Source organism: Sminthopsis crassicaudata, chromosome 2, assembly GCF_048593235.1.
Source record: "Sminthopsis crassicaudata isolate SCR6 chromosome 2, ASM4859323v1, whole genome shotgun sequence".
Classification (NCBI taxonomy): Eukaryota; Metazoa; Chordata; class Mammalia; order Dasyuromorphia; family Dasyuridae; genus Sminthopsis; species Sminthopsis crassicaudata.
This window is the reverse complement of record NC_133618.1, coordinates 220,818,772-220,839,370: the sequence shown is the minus strand read 5'-3', so window position 1 is coordinate 220,839,370 and position 20,599 is coordinate 220,818,772. Positions and strand designations below refer to the sequence as shown.

The window sequence follows — 20,599 nt, the reverse complement described above, 5'->3', positions numbered from 1 at the left end:
GGTTCAAATTGGGCCTCAAACACTTAACTAGCTATGTAATGCTGGACAAGTCACTTAATCTCTTGTCTGCCTCAGTTTCCTCATCTGAAAGTTGGGGATGATTAAAGCACTTATCTTCCAGGATTATTGTGAGGACTAAATAAGATCTATAAAGCATTATGCGAGCCATAAAGCAAAATATAAATGCTAATTATTATTATTCTTTTAAGCAATCTGACACCAGAAAGTAATGTTTAGTAACTAACAACAGTAGCCATTAACTTGTTTATCTGTTTCTTCTTCTAGTTGAGTTTATAACGTTCTGCAAATGACCTAGTAAAATTTAATGATTTAGTGATTTGCTCAGAGGCAGTCTTAGAATATCAAGCTGTTCCATATTAGCTAGGGGCTGCCCAAGAGGATAGAACAAGAAATTTTTTTTAATTAAGTTAAGGAAATGTTATATTTTACATAAATAGTGGTGACATTTAAATGAATAATCTCTCCAACTCTCCCCTTCTTTCCATCCTAGGCAGTTTTTGTCTATAAATTTGTTTGCTTGACTATGCACATGTTACAGGGAGGTAGGGAAAAAAATAGATTTTCATTAGTTGAAGAAAGTGAAATTTTTAAAAAGTCCCCTCCAATGGGCCTAAGGCCCTCTCTTTGTGGATGCCTGTAGAGGCAGTTTAGAACATCCATTATCCTTCATTTTCACATCATGAATGACCCTTCACCTAAAAAATGATAGAGAGAAAGCCATCACCTATCCACTATGCTATCCTTTAAATTTTACAAATAAGTCACTATTGGTGATGGTAGAGAAATGAATGGAAGTGAATATAAGTAAGCATTCATTAAGTGCCTACTATATACTAGGCAAAGTGTTAATTGCTTTACAAATATCATTTCATTTGATCCTTAAACAATCCATTGAGACAAAAAGAGGTAATAAGACTGCCGAGAGTCACAGAGCTAGTTTCTGAGAACAGAGTTAAATTCAGGTCAACATCCTATCCCCTGCACTGTACTGCCTGCTTAGACTCATCCTGTGTCTTTCCATTGCCCTTTAGGAGATCTGCAATTTTCATTTTTCTAAATCCTACCATAATTACAACATCACTGGGAGTATGTTGCTTTTAAAAAGAAATACTTGGACAGCAGTAAGCAGTGCATGGAATCATATTGAAAAGGGATCTATAATTTTCTAATTGAGATCTATTTGCTTTCATCTTATTCAGTTCTAAGTTCAGCTGATTATCAATCAGTGTCCATTTTAGTTTATTATCAACTTACCCCAGGGATAGGGACTGAAGGCTTGATTCTGTCAGCAGCTGGTTCAGCTTGATCTCCCTCTGAACAATGTAGCCTCTATGTTCACATGTATTTTTTTCCCCCAGGTGTGAATGACAAGGCCAGTTTTTTGAATGACAGTGGATTTAGACAAATAGTCACCAAGGAAAATGTTTCCATTTCCATTTGTGTTAAGAATCTGAAATAATAATGGTGTAGTGTATAAAATTAGTTAGATTAGTAATGGAAGTTGGTAAAAAAAAAAAAAAGGGGGGGGAGGTTCCTTTTTTGCCATTATTTCATTATGGGTCAATGTGAAGCAAATTATTGTAAGTTTCCATCTGTCAGTGATAACAGTTCTTCAGTTCTACTAGACTGAGTTCCCTGAGTAATGTGCTATCGATGAATATGTATATCTTGTATTATTAGTATTTAGTCATTTTTGATGAACTCTGAATCATTGATTTCCACCAAAATATTTACAGCAGAACTTTTTCATGATAACAAAGAACTAAAAGCAAAATAGATGTCAATCAACCGGGAAGTGACTAAACAAATTGTGCTGCATGAATGTAATGAAATAAAACGATATTCTAAGAAACAATGAATATAGGGAATCATAAAATGACATGAACAGATGCAAAGCAAAGTAAACATAACCGGGGAAAACAATATATAATGATAATGTTTAAAAATGGAGTTAATTGAATTGATGTCATTTGGTATCATGATCTCCATGCACTTGGGAAAAAAACTCCCCAAACAGGGTAAAAATGAAAGGATCAAAAAGACCTAAATTTAGGAATAACAGTTTCAAAAAAAAAAAAAAGGGAAAATATTAAGGAAAAAAATTATAACATCACTAAAGGAAACTGCTCATCAGATACTCTTTAGAATCCCCAGAAGTCCAAAGAGACAAACCTCAAAACTGATCTATCATTGTAAGTCAGAGGGGAAAGTAAGGAAATGGGAACACTGAACATCTAAATATAACCATATATGGGTATAGAAACCAAGTTAGTTTTGGTTCTGCTATTAGGATGGGGATATGCACTGCACCAGTGATTTCTTTAGTAAAGGGAACTCCCTTTGTAACCTGTGATGGATGTCCTGTCATGGTTGCTCCATGTTGTGAACTTTTATGTAATATTCTTTTTACCATCTATTGCTCTCCCCAATAGATCTTTTTCCATTTACCACTCCTGGTGCCGCTTTTACCTCATCAATTACTATTGATATCATTGTTTAAGAAAATGCATACTGAGAAGTATCTATGAATTCAATGAGTGAATTTGTTTTAATATGTACATTTGATAAATTATGATACATATCTATGTGTCCTTTTTTTAACCTACAGAAACTATATTTATGTAATTTGAGATTTGCAAGCCAATCAATGGGGAAACCACTGATTTAATTCAGGTCCTTGATTTTTACAGATGAAGAAACTGAAGTCTACAGAGATGAGATGCTTCCCCTAGGAAGCCAGCGACAGAGCTGAGTCTAGAAACCAGGTTTTAGGTGACCTTTGCATCCATTTGCAATCCTATAGCAACAACCAAGGGATGAGGCAAAAATAAATGCTATAAACTTCATTTGGTGAAAGGGGAGAAAGAGATGTCTGGGAGTAGGGAGGAAGCTTCAGTTTTTGTCATTAATTGCAGCACCCTTAGCACTTGTGATTTGTGATGCAGTAGAAGGAGCATTGCCTGGACTGGGAGTTAAGAAAACCTCAATTCTAGTTCTAGTTCCCTTATCTTGGGAAAGTTACTTCCCCTCACTGGGCCTCAGTTTCTATCTGTGAAATGGATAGATTGAACTAGGCAGCCTATGATCTATAAAATGAGGAGGTGGGATGCATATAGCCACTTAAATCCTTTCCAGTTCGAACATTCTAGGCTTCTCATTGGCGGCTGGGCTGAGTTGGCCCAATCACTCCTGCTTCAGCCTTAAACCTTAATCAGCCGTTAAAGCTGTAGACCAGGTGGTATAAGGACATATCCTCCCCTGGCAAATGGTCAGCTGCCACACCCACAACAGGACCCTGGGTACTTAATGTGTTTGTGTTTTCTCCCACATTTTATTTCTTTTCATCAAAGGCTTTTAGAAATGGATTTTATGGGTTTGTCATGCCCTGAGCCCTCAGTGAAACTGGGGGTTAAATAGGAGGCTTCCCTTGGCACAGGAAGCAGATAATATGTGTTTGTTTAGATTGCTAGCTGATTTATCACTTTATAACATGACAGAGAGGCATCAGTAGTGTTCTGTTTAAAAAAAAAAAAAAAAAAAAAAGCCGGATCTAAACTCAATAGACCTGGCTCCAACTCCACGTAATTTTATGATCTTGGATAAGTCATCTCTGGCTTTCAGTTTCTCCATCTGTAATATGAAATAATAAATCTTGCCCTTCTCACTGCTCAGTTGTCATAAAGAAGGGACTCTGTAACCCTTAATGTGCTAAAGAATTGAAAATATTCCTAGCATTGTCTGACTAACTTTTATAAAGGTTGGTTCTTCTTTTAGAGCTCTGCCACAAGGCTAAAAGACTAGTGTAGAGAGGAAAAGGGAGGATGGGGAGTGATGGGGTGTGTGTGCATTTAGTTGCATGTTTTAAGTGTCTCATGTTTATTTTTTAGAGCTCAGTCTTGGATGAATCCTACCCCAGGGGCATTGCCAGAAGTGGATTGGTTGGGCAGCAAATGTGCTGCTAGTTCTAGGGTCTTGGAGCAGGAAGAGCTGGGGGCTGGGCTGAGATGACAAATTACCAGTTCCATTTTTGGACACCGTGCAGCTGTATGATTATCTCAGTGGGTCAAAAACAACAGCCGTCTGTGCAGAATTCATGGCTAATTGCTTTTATGCGGGCTTTTTTGTAGTCGGGTTACCTCTAAATCTGGGTTTCCAGGAAAATGTGTGTTCTCTCCCTATTCTCAGAATGTACTCAAATCAAGCTTTCAATTTAATGTGACAATCCCACTGATGGGGATGGCTCCCTATTTCTTGAGTGAGATTTTTCTGTGCTTCTCATTAAAAAGTAGTTGGGATGTTTCTGACTTGGTGTTTCCCAGACCATCATTTCCTTGCCATTCTCTACCTTGCTTTATTGATTGTGAAAGCCAGGAAGAAGCATAGAAATCATCTAGTCCAGCCCCTGTCCTTTTATGGGCAAGCAGACTGACTCCCTGAGAAGTGACTCTTGCAAAGTCACACAGTCTTATAGTAACAGAGCACAGGCTAACATCATAGTCCTTTTCCTTGAGTCCACGTTCTTCCCACTTCATCACAGTGCTCTACCACCTCAGTAGTTATTTTTCCATCTCTTGTCCCTAAGAGCAAATACCAGCTCTCAAGTTTAATAGTCATGACAAATCCAGAGTTCTGCCCCAGTATTTCTGTTTGTGATATATTTTTGTAATATCTGTAGGAGGTTGTGTGTCGATGATGTTTTCCACAATAATTTAGTTCCTTTTCATGGAACTGCTGGCTAGAGATGAAGAAGAGAAGAAAAAAATATGTGACCTAATATAGAAAAGGCCTAGATTAAGAGTCTGAACATCTAGGTTCTGGGATTTACTTGGGTGATTTTGAACATGACTCCTTTTCTGATGCTCTGCTCCTTCCTAAAAAATAAAAGGTAGACATTAGACTGTGGTCTCCAAGGAATCTTCTTGCTTTGAATTCTGTTCTGCTGTATCTATTATTAATGAAATCTGATATCATTAATGGGCATTGTTCTTGTTTTTCCAAACCATTCAAACAAATATTTGAGTCCTTACAGGGTGCAGATACCTTGTGCTATTCTCTAGAAAAAAAAAACAGTCTAACAATAGTGAAGAAAAGTGAACACAAAGAACAGTAATCCTTGGGACATAGTAGGCGTGTGAAAAAGTTACCAAAATGAAAAACGCTTTCCTGTGGTGCTGGAATTGGATAGAAAATTTTCAACTTTCTACAGTGTTCTAAATGATTAGAGAAGGAATAGAGAACATTTAACTGGGGAAAGACTTCATAGAGGAAATGACATTTAACCTGGGCCTTGAAGATTTTATTAAGATATATATATATATATATATATAAAAGCATGTGTGTGTGTATGTGTATCTGTTTACTTAACATATTACCAAATAGTATACTGCTTAATTTATTCTGTGTGTGCAAGTATAAAGTATGTTTTGGGAACAGTTGTGTGTATGTATGCATATATATATACACACAACTTAGTAATACTATATATATGCATATATTTACACACATAAACATACTAAATATACTTTTTATATAAAGGGACAATTATATATACAAATATGTTTATATATTATTTAGTATGCTTTATAGACATGTATCTATGAAGCATACACAATAGTATATATTGTATAATAGTATAATATGTGCATGTATGTATGTAAAGTACATTTAGTATATATTTATAAATATACTTACAACATTTAATATATTTATTATATTAATAGAAGATATTGATACTATTGTTTAATGAGATATTTTTATATATCTATAAATATATACAATTATACTTTGTATATAAAATATACTAAATAATATACACACACAGATCACTTCATCACTCAATTATCCTACCTAAAAGGTTAGAGCAGACAGGCTTAATGAGCATGTAATTCTGTTCAGTGTTTTTGTTTGTTTTTTGGTTTTTGGTTTTTTTGTGTGGGATATCCATGTATAGACAGTATTTTCCACAGTAATTTAATTCCCTTAGTTGTGTTTTTTGTTCTGTAGAAGTTCATACAAATCTTTGCAAGGTAGTAGAATATAGTTGAAAGAACATTGGTTCAATCCTTCTTAAAGTCCTTCTTCTGGCACTAATTACCCATGTGACCTTGGGCAAAACCCCCTTAGGTAGGCCTTCAGTAAAATGAAGTGGTTGGACTAGATAATCTAATATGCTTTTTAGCTCTAAATCTATGGTCCTAAATTTCTCTGAAAACTGTATATTTGCCATCTCTTAGAGTGCAATAATATTTCATACCATTCTTATGCCACAACTTGTTCAGTCTCTTGCTCAGTCATTTTCCAACCACGGGCACTTCCTCTGTTTCCAGTTTTTTATTCCCATAAAAAGTGTTGCTATAAATATTTTCTTCCGTCTATGAATTTTTGTAATATATGCCTAATTGGGATTTTGCTGGGTCAGATGGTAGAAACAGTGATCTCTTTTTTTCATCTCTTAGGTAATTTCAAAGGGAAGTTCAGCTCTGGAATTTTATAATAGATGATGAGTTTGATGTGGTGCATTTTCAGTTTGTTCACATTCATGCAGAATAACAATAATAATTAATGTTAATAGAGAACTTTAGTTTTGTAGAGCACTTAACATGCATGATCACTTGATCTTCACAAAATTCTGAGAAAGATACTAATATTAGCTACACTTTATGAAGGAAAAACTGAAATTCAGAGAGGTTAATTGTAGTCAGAAGATCTTGATTTGTGTTTTTGTTCTACCAATTTCTGGCTGTGTGACTTTGGGTATTTCTTTGTACTCACATTTCCTTCTTTAACAATAATACCTTACCTAAAATAAGGAGATGGGACCAAATCATTTCAATATCCCTTTAGTTCTAAAGTTTTGTGTCTCATATCCTTTGTCATGGAAGACCCAAAATTCAAATTCCAATCTTCTGAATTCTCAGTCATTGTTCTTTCTCCTATATCAAGGTTCTTTGCTTGCCTCTGCTGGGTCCCCTAGGGTTTGAACATGGCCCACTCCTTCTCACAAGGCAAAAGGGATCTGAAGAGGCATGACCTGGGTTGGGTAACAAACTCCTAATATATTACAGTCCATCTTAGAGAAGAGGAAGACTAGAGGACTATAGCCATTAGATTTGGAAGGGATCTGATACATCATCTACTCCACCCCATTATTTATGAGTGAAAAGGAGCTTAGGGTTCAGAAAGAGAAAATGATTTGCCTGAGCATGGAGAAGGATCAGAGGAACAATTTGTTCCCAGATCCTCTGACTACAATACCATGCACTCTTTCAGCTATATCAAAGCAAATATTTACCTTTTAGATACTTGGAACATGGATGACACCAGTCTTGTAGCAAACAAAGATAATAGTAACTGCCTCTCCTATGCTATGGTCACAGCACCAGAGGGAGCATACTTCCATTGTGTGCATGGCAGATAGAAGATGGGCTTTAGGAAAACAATTGCCTCTTTGGCAACCAGTGAAACATTAAAAGAATTGAAAGAAGTTACCATCAGGGCAGCTAGGTGGCGCAGTGGATAAGGCACCAGCCTTGAATTCAGCAGGACCTGAGTTCAAATCTGCTCTCAGACACTTCCTAGCTGTGTGACCCTGGGCAAGTCACTTAACCCCAGCCTCAAAAAAAAAGAAAGAAAGAAGTTACCATCAAGTTTTCTACAAATCAGATTGTTGGGTTTCAGGGTATTTGCATAGCATCTGGCATATTACAAGTATTTAATATTTTTTTGACTATTGATTTTAATATGGAGAAACCATGGCTATCTTCAATTCAGTAGTTATCACCTCTATGCTAATGATTGTCAAATCTACCTCTCCAAGACCTAACCTCTCTGCAGATCTATAATAGTTTCACTTCTCCAGTTTCTTTCTAATGAATGTCTCAAACTGTATGTCCTACAGACATCTCAAACTTAGTATGTGCAAAATTGAATTCATTTTGTTATCTTCCCAAATTTTCCTTCCCTTCAAACTTCCCTATTTCTATTAAGGGCACCACATTTTTCTAGTCTCCCAGACTCATGGGTTAGCTGTCATCAAGGTCTCACTTTTTTGTCTCCCCCCCCCATATTCAATCTGACACTGTTGCCATTCTGATGGTAGCACATATATCTCCTCTCAAATAAGTAAATTTCAATGGTTCTTTATCACATTCATCATCAAATACAAAATCCTTTTGCATTCAAAATCCATCACAACCTTCCCCTCCTCATTTGGAGAGAGGGGAGAACAAGCATTTATTAAACACCTAACCTATAGGGCAGTCACTGTGCTAAATGTTTTACAAAATAATCTCCTGCCCCCTACATGTACTCTCAAATCCAGTGACTTGACAGCTTCCTTGTTCATTGAACAAGACACTCCATTTCCTGACATCAAGTCTTTTCATTGGCTGTCCCCCACGCATGGAAGGCTCTCTCTCCTCATCTCTGCTTCCTGAATTCTCTGGCTATCTTCAAGGTTCAGCTAAAATCCCACTTAATTCTATTCTGTTGATTTTTCCTATTTATCCTATTCTTGGCTTGTTGGTATTTGACTATTTTAAGTTACTTCTATTACTAAATTATAAACTCCTTGAAAGAAAAAAGCTATTTTTTGCTTTTAAAAAATATTCTTGAGGCGTAACACAGTGCCTGGAACATAGCATATATTTAATAGGTGTTTATTGAATGAAATTGTAATTAACTAGAATGTCTTCATTCAGTCCACTACCAATATGGTAAGTTCAGGAAACAGTAGGCCACCAAAATTGCCTGAGAAGGGGTAAATGAGCCCAGGTCAGAAAAACAAAATTGGTTGAATAATTAATATTAATGATAATAATAATTTTAATATTGTTATTTATTATTTCATTCTAATACTACTAATAATAACAATAGCATTTATAAAGTGATTTGATGTTTGTAAAGCATTTTACATAACTCATATGATCCTTACAGCAACCCTGTGAAATAGGTGCTATTATTATCACCATTTTACAGATGGGGAAATTGAAGCAAAGGGAGGTTAAGTAACTTGAGCAGAGATCACAAAGCTAGTAAGTTCAGGTTTGGTATCAGGCCTTCCTGCCTGACTGACCCCTAGATCCAGTGATCTATGTACTGTATCACTTAGGACTTAGCTTCTCTGTGAGATTGAGGTCTGTAAATGGGAAATGTGCTTCCAGCTTAAAATAATGAGATGGTGAGAGAGGCAGAGACCGACAGACAGGAGAGAAAGAAAAGCAGACAGAGGCAAGAAGGGAAAGAAAGGCAAGAAAAGGAAGTAAATTATTACCCATATATATAAAGATATTTCCTCTTGTCTCCATTCCTTCACCTTAACTATATTGGCCCACTGATTTACTTTACCACTGCATTCCATCAACACTGCTCGCCTATTTTCCCTGGGGGGGTTAAGTACTCTGGCTGAGAAATGCTTCTATCATAGAGTTTGACTCCCAACTCAAAACCAGTTCCCTTTCAATGTAAGCAGAATTATTATCCTCTGTTCAGGAGAGTATGCTGGCTTTATGCTCAGGGCCATTGCTTTATGTTTTTTTTCCCTTTTTTTCTTTTATTTTCCTCTTTCTAACCCTCAGTATTTCACTAGGAAAGAGCCAGATGTATATAAGGCTGTGATCCCTGGCATTTTTGCCAGTTTTAGTTGTATAATACTTTCCAAGTTCAAAGCTGTGATTATTGACATACTGAGCAAGAAAAATACCTGTGAGAAGGGTAGGGAGTTTCGGAGTATAGACTACAAAATCCATGATCTGCTGTTTGGAAATCATGGGAATTTTGCACAGAAAGTGACCAAAATGTCCATGTCCTCTAACCTAGATATTTCACTGGTAGGCATGCCCCTTAAAGAGACCAATGACAAAAAGAAAGACCCTGTAAAAAACAAAAACAAAATATTTATAACAATACTTTTTTGATAACAAAGAACTGGAAACAAAATGGTTGTCTGTTAATTAGGAAAAGGCTTTACATATTGTGATTCAACTTGTTAAACTGCTTATAACTCTTTTATGATCAAATAAAATCAAAGACCATTTATTATAATAACAATGTATAGAAGATAGCATTTCTTTTTTTCTTTAAAATAAGGTTTTGTTGATAATCTTTAGTTTTCACATCATTTTATTTCCTACTATAATTCTTCCTACTCCCTTCCAGAGAGCCATTCTTTATAATAAAGCATGGAGAAATTATAAATTTTAAAAACATCAACATAAAAATGAAGAACATGTCAAAAAAGTCTGATTGTATATGCAGTATCCCACACCCCTACTTCTGCAAAGGAGCAGGGGCAACTGATATCACTTATCTCTTATTTGGGACCAAACTTGGTCATCATGATTTTGAAGGATCCTGTTTTGATTATTTTCCGTTTATCCTTTTCATAGTCGTTTATATGGTTTTTCTGGCTCTGCTCACTTTGTTTTGTGTCATTTATCTAAGTCTTTCCATGCTTCTCTGTAGGTGTCATTTTTTTTCATTTCTCACAGCACTGTAATATTTCATTTTGTTTATACACAGCAATTTATTTCTGGGGAATGATATGGATTAAAAAGCAAAGGAGATAGAAAAAAAACCCAATTATGGGGAGGGAGAGGACTAGAAGAGAAAGGAGGAAGTATCTAATGGGGGGGCAGGTCATACAGAGAGATAGGAAAGAATAAGGACTGGAGAAGAAAAAGCCATTGGATTTGCTGATTAAGAGATCATTGGCTACTTTTGAGAGAGCAGTCTCAGCTGAGTGATGGGGTCAAAAGTCAGACAGTGAAGGGTTGAGAAGTAAGTGAAAGGAGAGGAAATGAAGGAAGGAAGTACAGACAGCCTCTTTCTACTTTGACATACTTATTTTAGCCCCGGAAAATTCATTTAAAAAAAAAAAAAAGGGAAATAGAATGGCATCCAAAAACATACTTTTTAAAAAATGTATCTTAAATATATCCATTTTGTTTTAAGGACCTTCCTATCTTCAGAGTAGTTTGTGTGTCTGAGATACAGATGCAATAAGAAATAATTTATCAGTTTCTACTATGAGCAAAAACTTATTATGGTGGGTAATGAGGGAGGTATTGCAATGATTAGATAAGATAAAGCCTCTGTTCCTGAGGAACTTCAAAGTGTAGCAAAGAGAGAAGAAACAAGCAATTGTGATACACAGTGTTACTTGACAAGTGCATTAGAGAGATACCAAACAAAGTGCTCTGTGAAATCTGATCTGAGTGAGGTATAGGACTTAGTCGGAATTACTAAAGGTTTGGTTTGTTTTAAATTGGGCTTTAGAACTGGCTAAGAATTCAGCAGACAAAGAAGGAGAACGTCTGTACATTTCACTGTTAAGGAATGGGATGAGCAAAGGCACATAGCTGGGAAGACTGACAATAAAATAAGGAATGTATTAGAATAATTGGAAAGAAAATGTTAAGAGGTGCCTATTGTGACTGTTCTGTTGAGTGTTATCAGTCTTGTGTCATTCATACTTCTCAAACATATCTTTCCTCTTTTCTGTAAGTTGGCCCCTGATAAGTTATAATAACAACAAAAACTGGAATTTATATAGCATTATATGGTTTGCAAAACACTTTATGTGTTGGCTCATTTAATCCTCAAAGTACTCTGTCTCATCCACTGGATCATCACAATAACTTTGGCAAATTTTTATTATTATCCCATTTTGTAGATCAGGAAAGTGAGGCAAGTGGAGGATAGCTGACTTGCTTAGGGTCACATAGCTAGGAAGTATCTTAAGTCCAAGTCCAACATTCATTTCTCTGTACCACCCAGCTGCTTCTGAAGAACATAGCCATGTTCATATCTTGGGCTCCAGGTTCCTGCAGGGTGGGGGTAGTTATAGAATAAGTTTGGCTGCTTCTGTTGTTCTCTCCTGGTTGTGCCCATCCAAAGCAGAATATGTTTCTTTTCCTTTGGGGAAAGAATGTTACTCATACCCAAGTGTCATACCTGAATTCTGAACCTGATTCTCCTGCTTGACATGCACTCCCTTCAAAAGTCAGCTTACATCAGTAATTGAGTCATGTCAGGGATGGGCACAGGTAGACTGGAAGTAATTCACTTAAAAGGTAAAAGGAGACTAGACTTCTGCCAAATCCCAGCTTTAAATCTCTGATGCCATGATGATCCCTAACAAGTATTGTGTCTGGGGCAGCCTGGTAAAGCAATTAGAAAATTAACTAGGTCCTACTTTTTTTTTTTTTAAATCATACAGAATAATTTCATTTCATCCCTTTCCCATTTGAAGCAATTCTGAGTTTTTCCATATTTGGAAATCCAATCCCAGGATTTCATGTGGAAGCAGTATAATAGGGAAAAAAGGCCTGACTTTGGGGGAAAGAAGATGTATGTTAGAGGCTCAGCTCTGCTGCTTGTTGAACTGTGTGATGTCAGACAATAAACCTTTATTAAGAGCTTAGTATGTGCCAGACACTATGCTACTCATAAAGAAAGGCAAGAGAAAGTTGCCGCTTTCAAGATGCTCACAATCAGTGGAGACAACAGCAAACAATGATGTACAAACAGGATATATACAGGATTATTTAAAAATAATCAACAGAGGGAAGATATTAGAATTTAAAGGGGTTTGGAAAGGGCTTCCTATAGAAGGTGAGATCTTTGCTGGGATTTGAAAGAAGCCAGGAGTAGAGATGAGACAGACAAGGGGGATTTCCAATGTATAAGCACAGAAAGGGAGGCAAAATGGAGTGTATGGAAGGGAGTTATTTGTAATCAGACTGGAAAGGAAGGTTGGAGTCAAAATTATGAAGACCTTCAAATGCTAAATAAAAGAGGTATAAACAATAAGATTCAGTACCAGATTGGATATGTGAGAGATGTGAGAGAGAGGAGTCAGGAATGACATTGAGGTTGCAGACCTCAGTGGCTAGAGTGGTAGGATCATCAAAAGAATTGGGAAAGTTTCATGGAAGGATAGGAGAAACAAAGAGAAGAAAGCCCAAGACAGAATCTTGGATTATACCTACGTTTATGAAACCTGGTTTTTTGGATGATCCAATAAAGGAGACCAAAAAGGAACCATCAGACTCATTGAAAGAAAATAAAGATGCCATGAAAAGAGGATGGCCATTACTCCTAAATGTTTTAAAGAGGCCAAGAAAGTTGATTTATAAAAGGCCATCAGAATTGGCAATTAAAATATTGTTGGTAACTTTGGGAAGGACAGTTCCAGCTGAGTGACAAGATCAGAAGTCATATTACAGAGGCTTTGGAAGAAAGTGAGCGAGGAGGGATGTGGAAGCAGCAAGTACATACAGTTGCTTCTAGGAATTTGTTTGAGGTGAGAAAAGGTATATAACAGCCAAAAGAGAGAAAAATCTATAGAGGATTTTTGTTTTACTTTTTTAAAGGCTGGAAGTGATTTTGATGTAGGGACTAGAGAAGAAATCAATACTATCAGTTAGGGGTCAAGGATAATGCTGGGGACTATCTGCTAGAGAAGAAAGGGGATAGAATAAAGAATACTTATAAAGGGATTGACCTTGCTGGTGAGGACGCCTACTTCTTTATTAAGAAAACTGAATTAAAAGTAGAGCAAATTTGTCCTGAGAGGTAAGAAAATAACCAAAAGTAGAATTTGCTGATTATAAGATAGTGAATCCCTATAGCTAAAGGCATTGAAGTGGAGGATTAATGACCATCATGACTATCATCTGAATGTTATAGAAGGAATTCCTGCTTCAAGTATGGGCTGGCCAAGTTTCAAAGTAACTTCCAAATATGAAATTATATATTTATTGAAATCATAAAATTTATGTGAAATTATGGATGGAGGCATAGGCATAAGCTAAGAATGAGGCACTTCATTTAGGAATCATAAACAAGGAAAAGGAAGAAAGAAGGAAAAGATTTTAAACAGGAAACTGACCTAGGCATCAAGGCTTCATACTACTTCAAAAATAGACCCAGAAAGGAAATCATCATTTTACAAAGGAGTTCAGTGACTGGCTTAAGGTAAGATAATGAATTAGCAGCAGAGCCATGACTAGAACCTACATGACATATGCTTGTCTTTGTTACTGACTGAAGGCATAAAAGGAGGTACATTATTTGGCCATTTGGCAAATGACAATAGGGTAACAGAATCCAAAAAGGAAATCTCAACATGTTAGAGCAATAAGCCAGTTCTAATAAGCTTCAATTTAATAGGAATAAATATAATTTTATAGTTAGGCTTGAAAAAAATCAACTTCACAATTAAATAAATGATAGGGGAAGTATGGACAGACAGAAGTTTTTCTGGAAAATTACTAAGGATTATGGTGACTGCAAGATTCACATTTGTAGTATGTCAACCAAGAAGTTCATGTGTCTAGAATGAAGGAGGAAATATCCACTGTCCTGTTCAGAGCACATTGGAAAGGTTTTAGTACCATATTTTGGTAGGAAAACAAACTGAAACATATCCAAAATAATAGTAAGAGTATAGGAGGCCATGCCACACAAGAAAGCATTCTTAATCTTTTTTTTGTGTGATGAACCCCTTTGTTTGTCTGGTAAAACCATGGACCTTCTCAGAATATTTTTTAAAATCATAATTAAAGGAATTGCTAAATTTTACTTAGATATTAATGAAAACAAAAATGTTTTTAAAAAAAAAACTTGCTGCAGGAGGGTCAATTGAAGGAATTACTCTGGAGAAGAAATTTAGAAAGTACATGATAAATGTCTGTAGGTATTTCAAATACTGTCATATGATTGGATTCTTTTCTCCTTTGACCCAAAGGGTAGAACAAAGAGTAATGGGGACAAAATGTTTGAACTGAGAAAAAGAGAACAAAAATGTTTAAGGAGTTGAAACCTAAGATAGGTGGGAAAATAGTAAGAAATCACCTTATTCTCAGAATCAAATCATCAGCCTAATTGAATTACAACCCAATGTCATGAAAGAACTGATAAATGGGATTGTTGAAGCACCTTCAGTAACTTTTGAAAGATCATGGAGAAGGGGAAAGATTTCTAGTTTTGGAGCATTACAAATGTCCCATTTTTAAAGAAAAATATGGAAATTAGAATCTGTAAATAAAATGATGGGTTATATGTGTTTAGAAAGGGGAGCAGGATAACCAAGAATCATTATGTTTTCAACAAGGGGACATAGCCAGCTAGTGTCATATCCTTCCCCCTTCCCCACCCCTTTTTTTTTTCCTTGCTAGATAAGTAGTTAGGGGCATGACATGGGCTTTTACTGAATCTCAGTAAGTCCTTTCACAAGGAGTTTTATGCTGTTCTTCCCTCTTTTCCTCTTCTTTTTCTTCCTCCTCCCTCCTGCTCTTCCTCTTCCTTTTTCTCTGCCTCTCTTTTTTTTGTCTCCCTGTTTTTTTCCCTTTTTCTCCCTCCTCCTTTCTTCTTCCCTCCCTCTGTTCCTCTACCTTTCCTCTCCAGCTGTTTCTTTCTGTGTGTCTGTCTCTGTCTCTGTCTCTCTCTCTCTCTCTCTCTCTCTCTCTCTCTCTCTCTCTCTCTCTCTCACACACACACACACACACACACACACACACATACACAATATAAAAAATAATGTGGGTTACCATAGCTTTGATTCAATTAAAAAAAAAAAAAAAAAAAAACCCTGCCTCCACTCAAGTCTTACCACCACAGCGAACACTATAGGGGTTGACCTGGCCCCCCAGCGTCCTGCTCCCTGGTAGGGATTTGGGGTCTGGCCGGTAAGCTAGGTAGGCATCCTGATACTTGGCACTCCCTCTGACCCCTTCCATCCCTCCCCATAAAGAGTGGGGATGGTAGTAGGGAAGGTTCAGGAAAGATAAAGATATGACTATGTTCTTTGCACAAGTAGTTCCCCACATCTTCAATACTCTTTACATCTTAGAATTCAGAGCTTCTGTTAAGGCTTAATTTAGATGCCACTTTTTGAAAACAAAACAAAATTAAACAAAAACTTATCCACTCAATTGTTGTTATTCTGCCCCTTCCATCCCAAATTATTTTGAGTTGATTTATTTGTATTTAAGCTAAATCCTTCCCCTCATAAGAGAATGTAGGCTTCTTGAGAAGTTAATACAGGTTTATTTTTGTCTTTGTATGTCCAGTATTTTGTACAGCGTAGGTGCTTTATAAATGCTTGGTTTAAAAGTTGCTGGAATAGATTTCAAGCTCAATGCAGTAGGAACTGTCTTACCACCACAGCGAACACTATAGGAATTGACCTGGCCCCCCAACGTCCTGCTCCCTGGTAGGGATTTGGGGTCTGGCCCTGTTTCCCTTTTATCCCAGGATAGTCCAAACACCTCAGGGACCGGTAAGCTGGGTAGGCATCCTGATACTTGGCACTCCCTCTGACCCCTTCCATCCCTTCCCATAAAGAGTGGGGATGGTAGGAGGGAAGGTTCAGGATCTTTGCTTATTTTTCTGGTAAGATTGACCCCCTATTATTAAAAAAAAAAAAAAAAAAAAAAGCAGTACAGATTTCTAAGCGCTTAAACTGCATTCTTCTCTTGACTAGATATCAAGGCCTCCTGCCTCCCCTGACTTCTGAGTCCACACCCTTTAATACCAACCCCAGGAGGAATTAGCTTTCCTGGAAATTATGGGTGTAAGGGCTAGGCTACAAATAATCTTTTGCTCTCAGCATTTTCTCCTAGTTCTCTTTGATAGTTAGATGGGCCATTAACGTTCTACAAGTAGCCACAGAAGTGATCTAATGCATTTCCCCATTCCCAAAAGTTGCCTCCACCCTGGATTACACCCCACTTTTAATCTGCTCCTGAGATCTGTTTTCTCTAGGCTTCAAACTTTGGATTTTCAACTGCCCTTCAGCCTGGAGAATATGGGACGACTTACTGGGGATGACTGACTGGGACAAACACTCCTTAGATGCCCTGCTGCCATCCCCAAATCCCACACCTCACACCTCACCTCCTGGCATGAAACCCCAAATCTCTACAACCCTTGTCAGCTCGATGCAGTTAAGAGGAGATCGTTGCCCTTTTTCCCACATGCATTTGGAGGTGACTGCTTGAGGGAGGAATGAAGAGGGGACCCCGAACTTGGAAAATCCTTGAAGGAGGAAATCTTTAATTCTGCCTCAAGAGACTCTTCCCCAAGTCCTTTTTTCTTTCTTTAAGTTTTAACTGCTTAAGGGGGGAATGATGTGGGTTGTGCTCCCTTTAAGAAAAACTAATCCTTTCAGATTGATTTATTCCTTTCTGATTCGAAGCCTCTCCTAGCTGATGCATTATCAATTCAAGAAGCTAGGACCTTTGATTCACAAATCCTGTCAAAAGCACCCTTTTGAATTCCAATAGATCTGGGCCTGTCCCAGCCCCCACCGGATCTGAGCCAACTTGGGACACCACCCACAAGCCCCTTTAGCTATAAAAGAGCCAAATTGGAGCTCTCTCTTTGCAGAGGTTCCTAACATGGCAGCCTTATGCTTGACATGCCAAGGATCTCTGTCCACTGGAATCCTATTTCCAGTGCCCTTTTATCTCTACCTTCACCTTTTATTAATTAGGCTTTAACTTTATTTCCAAACCCCAAAATAAATCTCCTTTGTCAATCTAAAGAAAAAAAAAAATTCAAGCTCAATGTAAGGAATATGTTTCTGTGAGAATTGTTGAAATGTAAAAAAGCTCCATTAAAGGCAGTAAGACTCGAAAAGTCCTAAAGGCTGAAGTCCTCTTTACAGGAGATTTTAAGTAGAGGCCCCATGACAACATACACTCCTTCCCTCCTTCTTCCCTCCCCCTCACCTGCTCAATCAGAAGTATTTCAGAAGGGATTCTTGTTCTGGTATAATTTGGATGACCGATGAGATCTCTTCACATGCTGAAATTCTGGAATTCTGAGAATTTGGTGATTGTGAAATTTGCTAACCACATCATTACTCAGCAGTTGGTTTTTTTGATGTATCATTACATGGTCACATTAAAAAAAAAGAGAAGAAAATTCTGTAAAAGAGTTTTGTGGTGTCACACATTGCTTTATATGAGATGTTGTGTTGCCATGACAGTATGACATCTTTACTTCACTAGGGTCTGTCTCCTCCTGGTCAGGTTAGCTGTAAGATGAGTTCCTCAATGAAATGACAAGAATAAAGACTTATATTGTAGCCCCATCTCTGCTTTGTGTTTGAGGAACTCATTTATACACATTTAGACTCAATTCCTTCATATATGTATGATAAAGTGGTTTAATTAGCACATCACTAAGGTCCTTTTTAACAGTAACACTTTAGAACTCCAAATATATTTGATACTCGGCATCCTAACACTGAACAAGTCAGTTAATTTCTATGATACTCAGTTTCCTTATCTATAAAATAGGGATAACCTTTCCTCTCGCCTTCCTCATAAGTTTGTTGTGAGAGAAGCTTTTTTTATGATATGACAAACAAATGATAGAGATGGGGGTTATTGTTCTTGCTCTTATTTTCCTTTGTTAGTGAGCCAATGTGGTGATGTATAGAAACAAGGGATTTTAGAGGTGGAAGGAGAATTAGGAATCAGTTGCTTTAATATCCAACTTCCCTAGGCCTATCTTGTCATATTAATCTGAGTTCTTTCCTACATTCCTCCTTCTGGAACTAGTATAGGTAGAAATCAGGCATAGACTGACTGATTCCCATTATGGTTTAGGGAGGTAGGGGGTAATATTTGGTCCATCTGCTTCCTGCTAAGTCTTCCCATGGTGGACTCCAAAGGTACTGGAGTGGAAAAAAAGACTGTTGGTTCATCACCAACTGTTTTTTTGAGAAAGTACCTATTCTCTACCAATCCTTGTGAGATATACTGAAGAAGTAGAAGGAATGTCTTATAGAACTTAGAAAGAGGAAACAGTCTGAAAAGCAAGCAATGAACACTCAAACAAGCAAAGAGATTTAGACCAGGTGATCTAAAAGATCTCTTACAGTTCTAAAAACTGAAATGGGAGAGAAAGAGATTAAGCTATGCCAGATTAAGTTAGTAAACAAGATTTATTAAGATCCTACTATTTATTTATTTTTAAGTGATACAGGAATAAAAACAAAATAATCTTCATACTCAAGGTACTTAAATTCCCCTGGGTAGAACCAACATGTACACAGGTACAAAGGAGAATTATCATCACCTTTACTTTTAGATAACCAGACTGCTTGCTGGTGTTTGAAATGCGTGTTGTGCATGCTGCCTTTGGAAGTCAAATCACCATGGTAGCGTGCCATAGAGTTGCAACCATTCTCTGGAGGAAAGTTTCCTTCTTGTTTTCCTTGCTGCTCCATATAAATTTATGCACTGCTGTCTCTACAGATATTTTTCTCCGTAGTTAATTGTTCTTTTTACTGTGTTGTAGCTCAGAAGTTATATTTTTCCCCTACTGTGGTATTATTAAGATATGAGTATAGTTTGTTAAGCTATAGGATCTTATACATTACCTATAAGATCATATTTTGGTTTTAACTTCATTTCACATACTAGAAAATGAATATCCTGGGAACTTAACTGTACTTCTTTCAGGAAATGCAAGTTTCTCCACACTCTCTTATCCCTTTTACTCCCACACTCCCTACTCTAGCCAGGATTTTTACAGAAGACATATAAATACCCTAAGATTGGTACCACATTTGACATGTTTCTTATTGTTGATATATTGTAACTGGTGTCCAGATAGATTCTTTGGCTGACTTCTGACTTCTTGTTGCTAAGTCTCTTTCCTGAAGTTATTGCTCTGGTTCCTGACCAACTTTATCTAAACTTCCAGACTTCCTGGCTTCTTGATTCCACTTCCACCTGACCTGTTGGTATTGTACTATTTCATCTACCTGATACTAATTCAAAGCTTTTCCTGGACTACCTTATTATCTACCTAGTTTTACTTTACTCTTTCTCAGCTCCCAAGTTACAAAGGCAACCCATTATCACATATAGCCTGTGTGACACCTTGATAGAAACATAGAAGTCACGTAGGGATGTATTTTTTCCTTTAGAAAAGTAATCTGTGCGTGAACTCTGTGATCTCATATACTTCTCCTGCCCTGCCCCCCCTTTTTTTTAAATTAGCATCTATAAGGAAGAACTTGTTTCTTTTGGGAAATTTTCATTTCCTTTCTACTTTTCTCCAGAGGCTCATTTATGCTCTTTCAACTAGCTCACCTTAACTCCACTGGGATTGCAGTTCAAAGTTTTCCTCTTCAGAAGGACTCAAGTGAGTTTCTTGACTTTCTTACAGGGTATATAAGGAATATAATTCCAAATATTTAAACTATTGCTATATATTATTGAGGAGAATGAGGTAAGATGGGGAGAATATGTGGCTTATTTTTGAATCCTGAAATGTGTATGTCCTGACCTTTTTTTTTTAAATAGCTTTTATTTACAAGATATATGGGTAATTTTTCAACATTGACCCTTGAAAAAACTTTTAAATTTATCAGCTTTTCCCCTCTTTCCCCTCACCCCCTCCTTCAGATGCCAGGTAGACCAATATATGTACATGTTAAATACAATATATGCATACATATCCATACAGTTATTTTGCTGCACAAGAAGAATCAGACTTTGAAATAATGTACAATTAACCTGTGAAGGAAATAAAAAATGCAGGCAGACAAAAACAG

The 20,599-nt window shown here is 36.9% G+C and overlaps 1 protein-coding gene across 5 annotated transcripts in view; it reads left to right on the top strand.

Moving 5' to 3' along the window:
- HPCAL1 (hippocalcin like 1) overlaps window positions 1-20,599 on the top strand; it is a 175,292-nt gene that overhangs the window by 129,151 nt on the left and 25,542 nt on the right. The gene's annotated exons all lie outside the window — the stretch shown is intronic.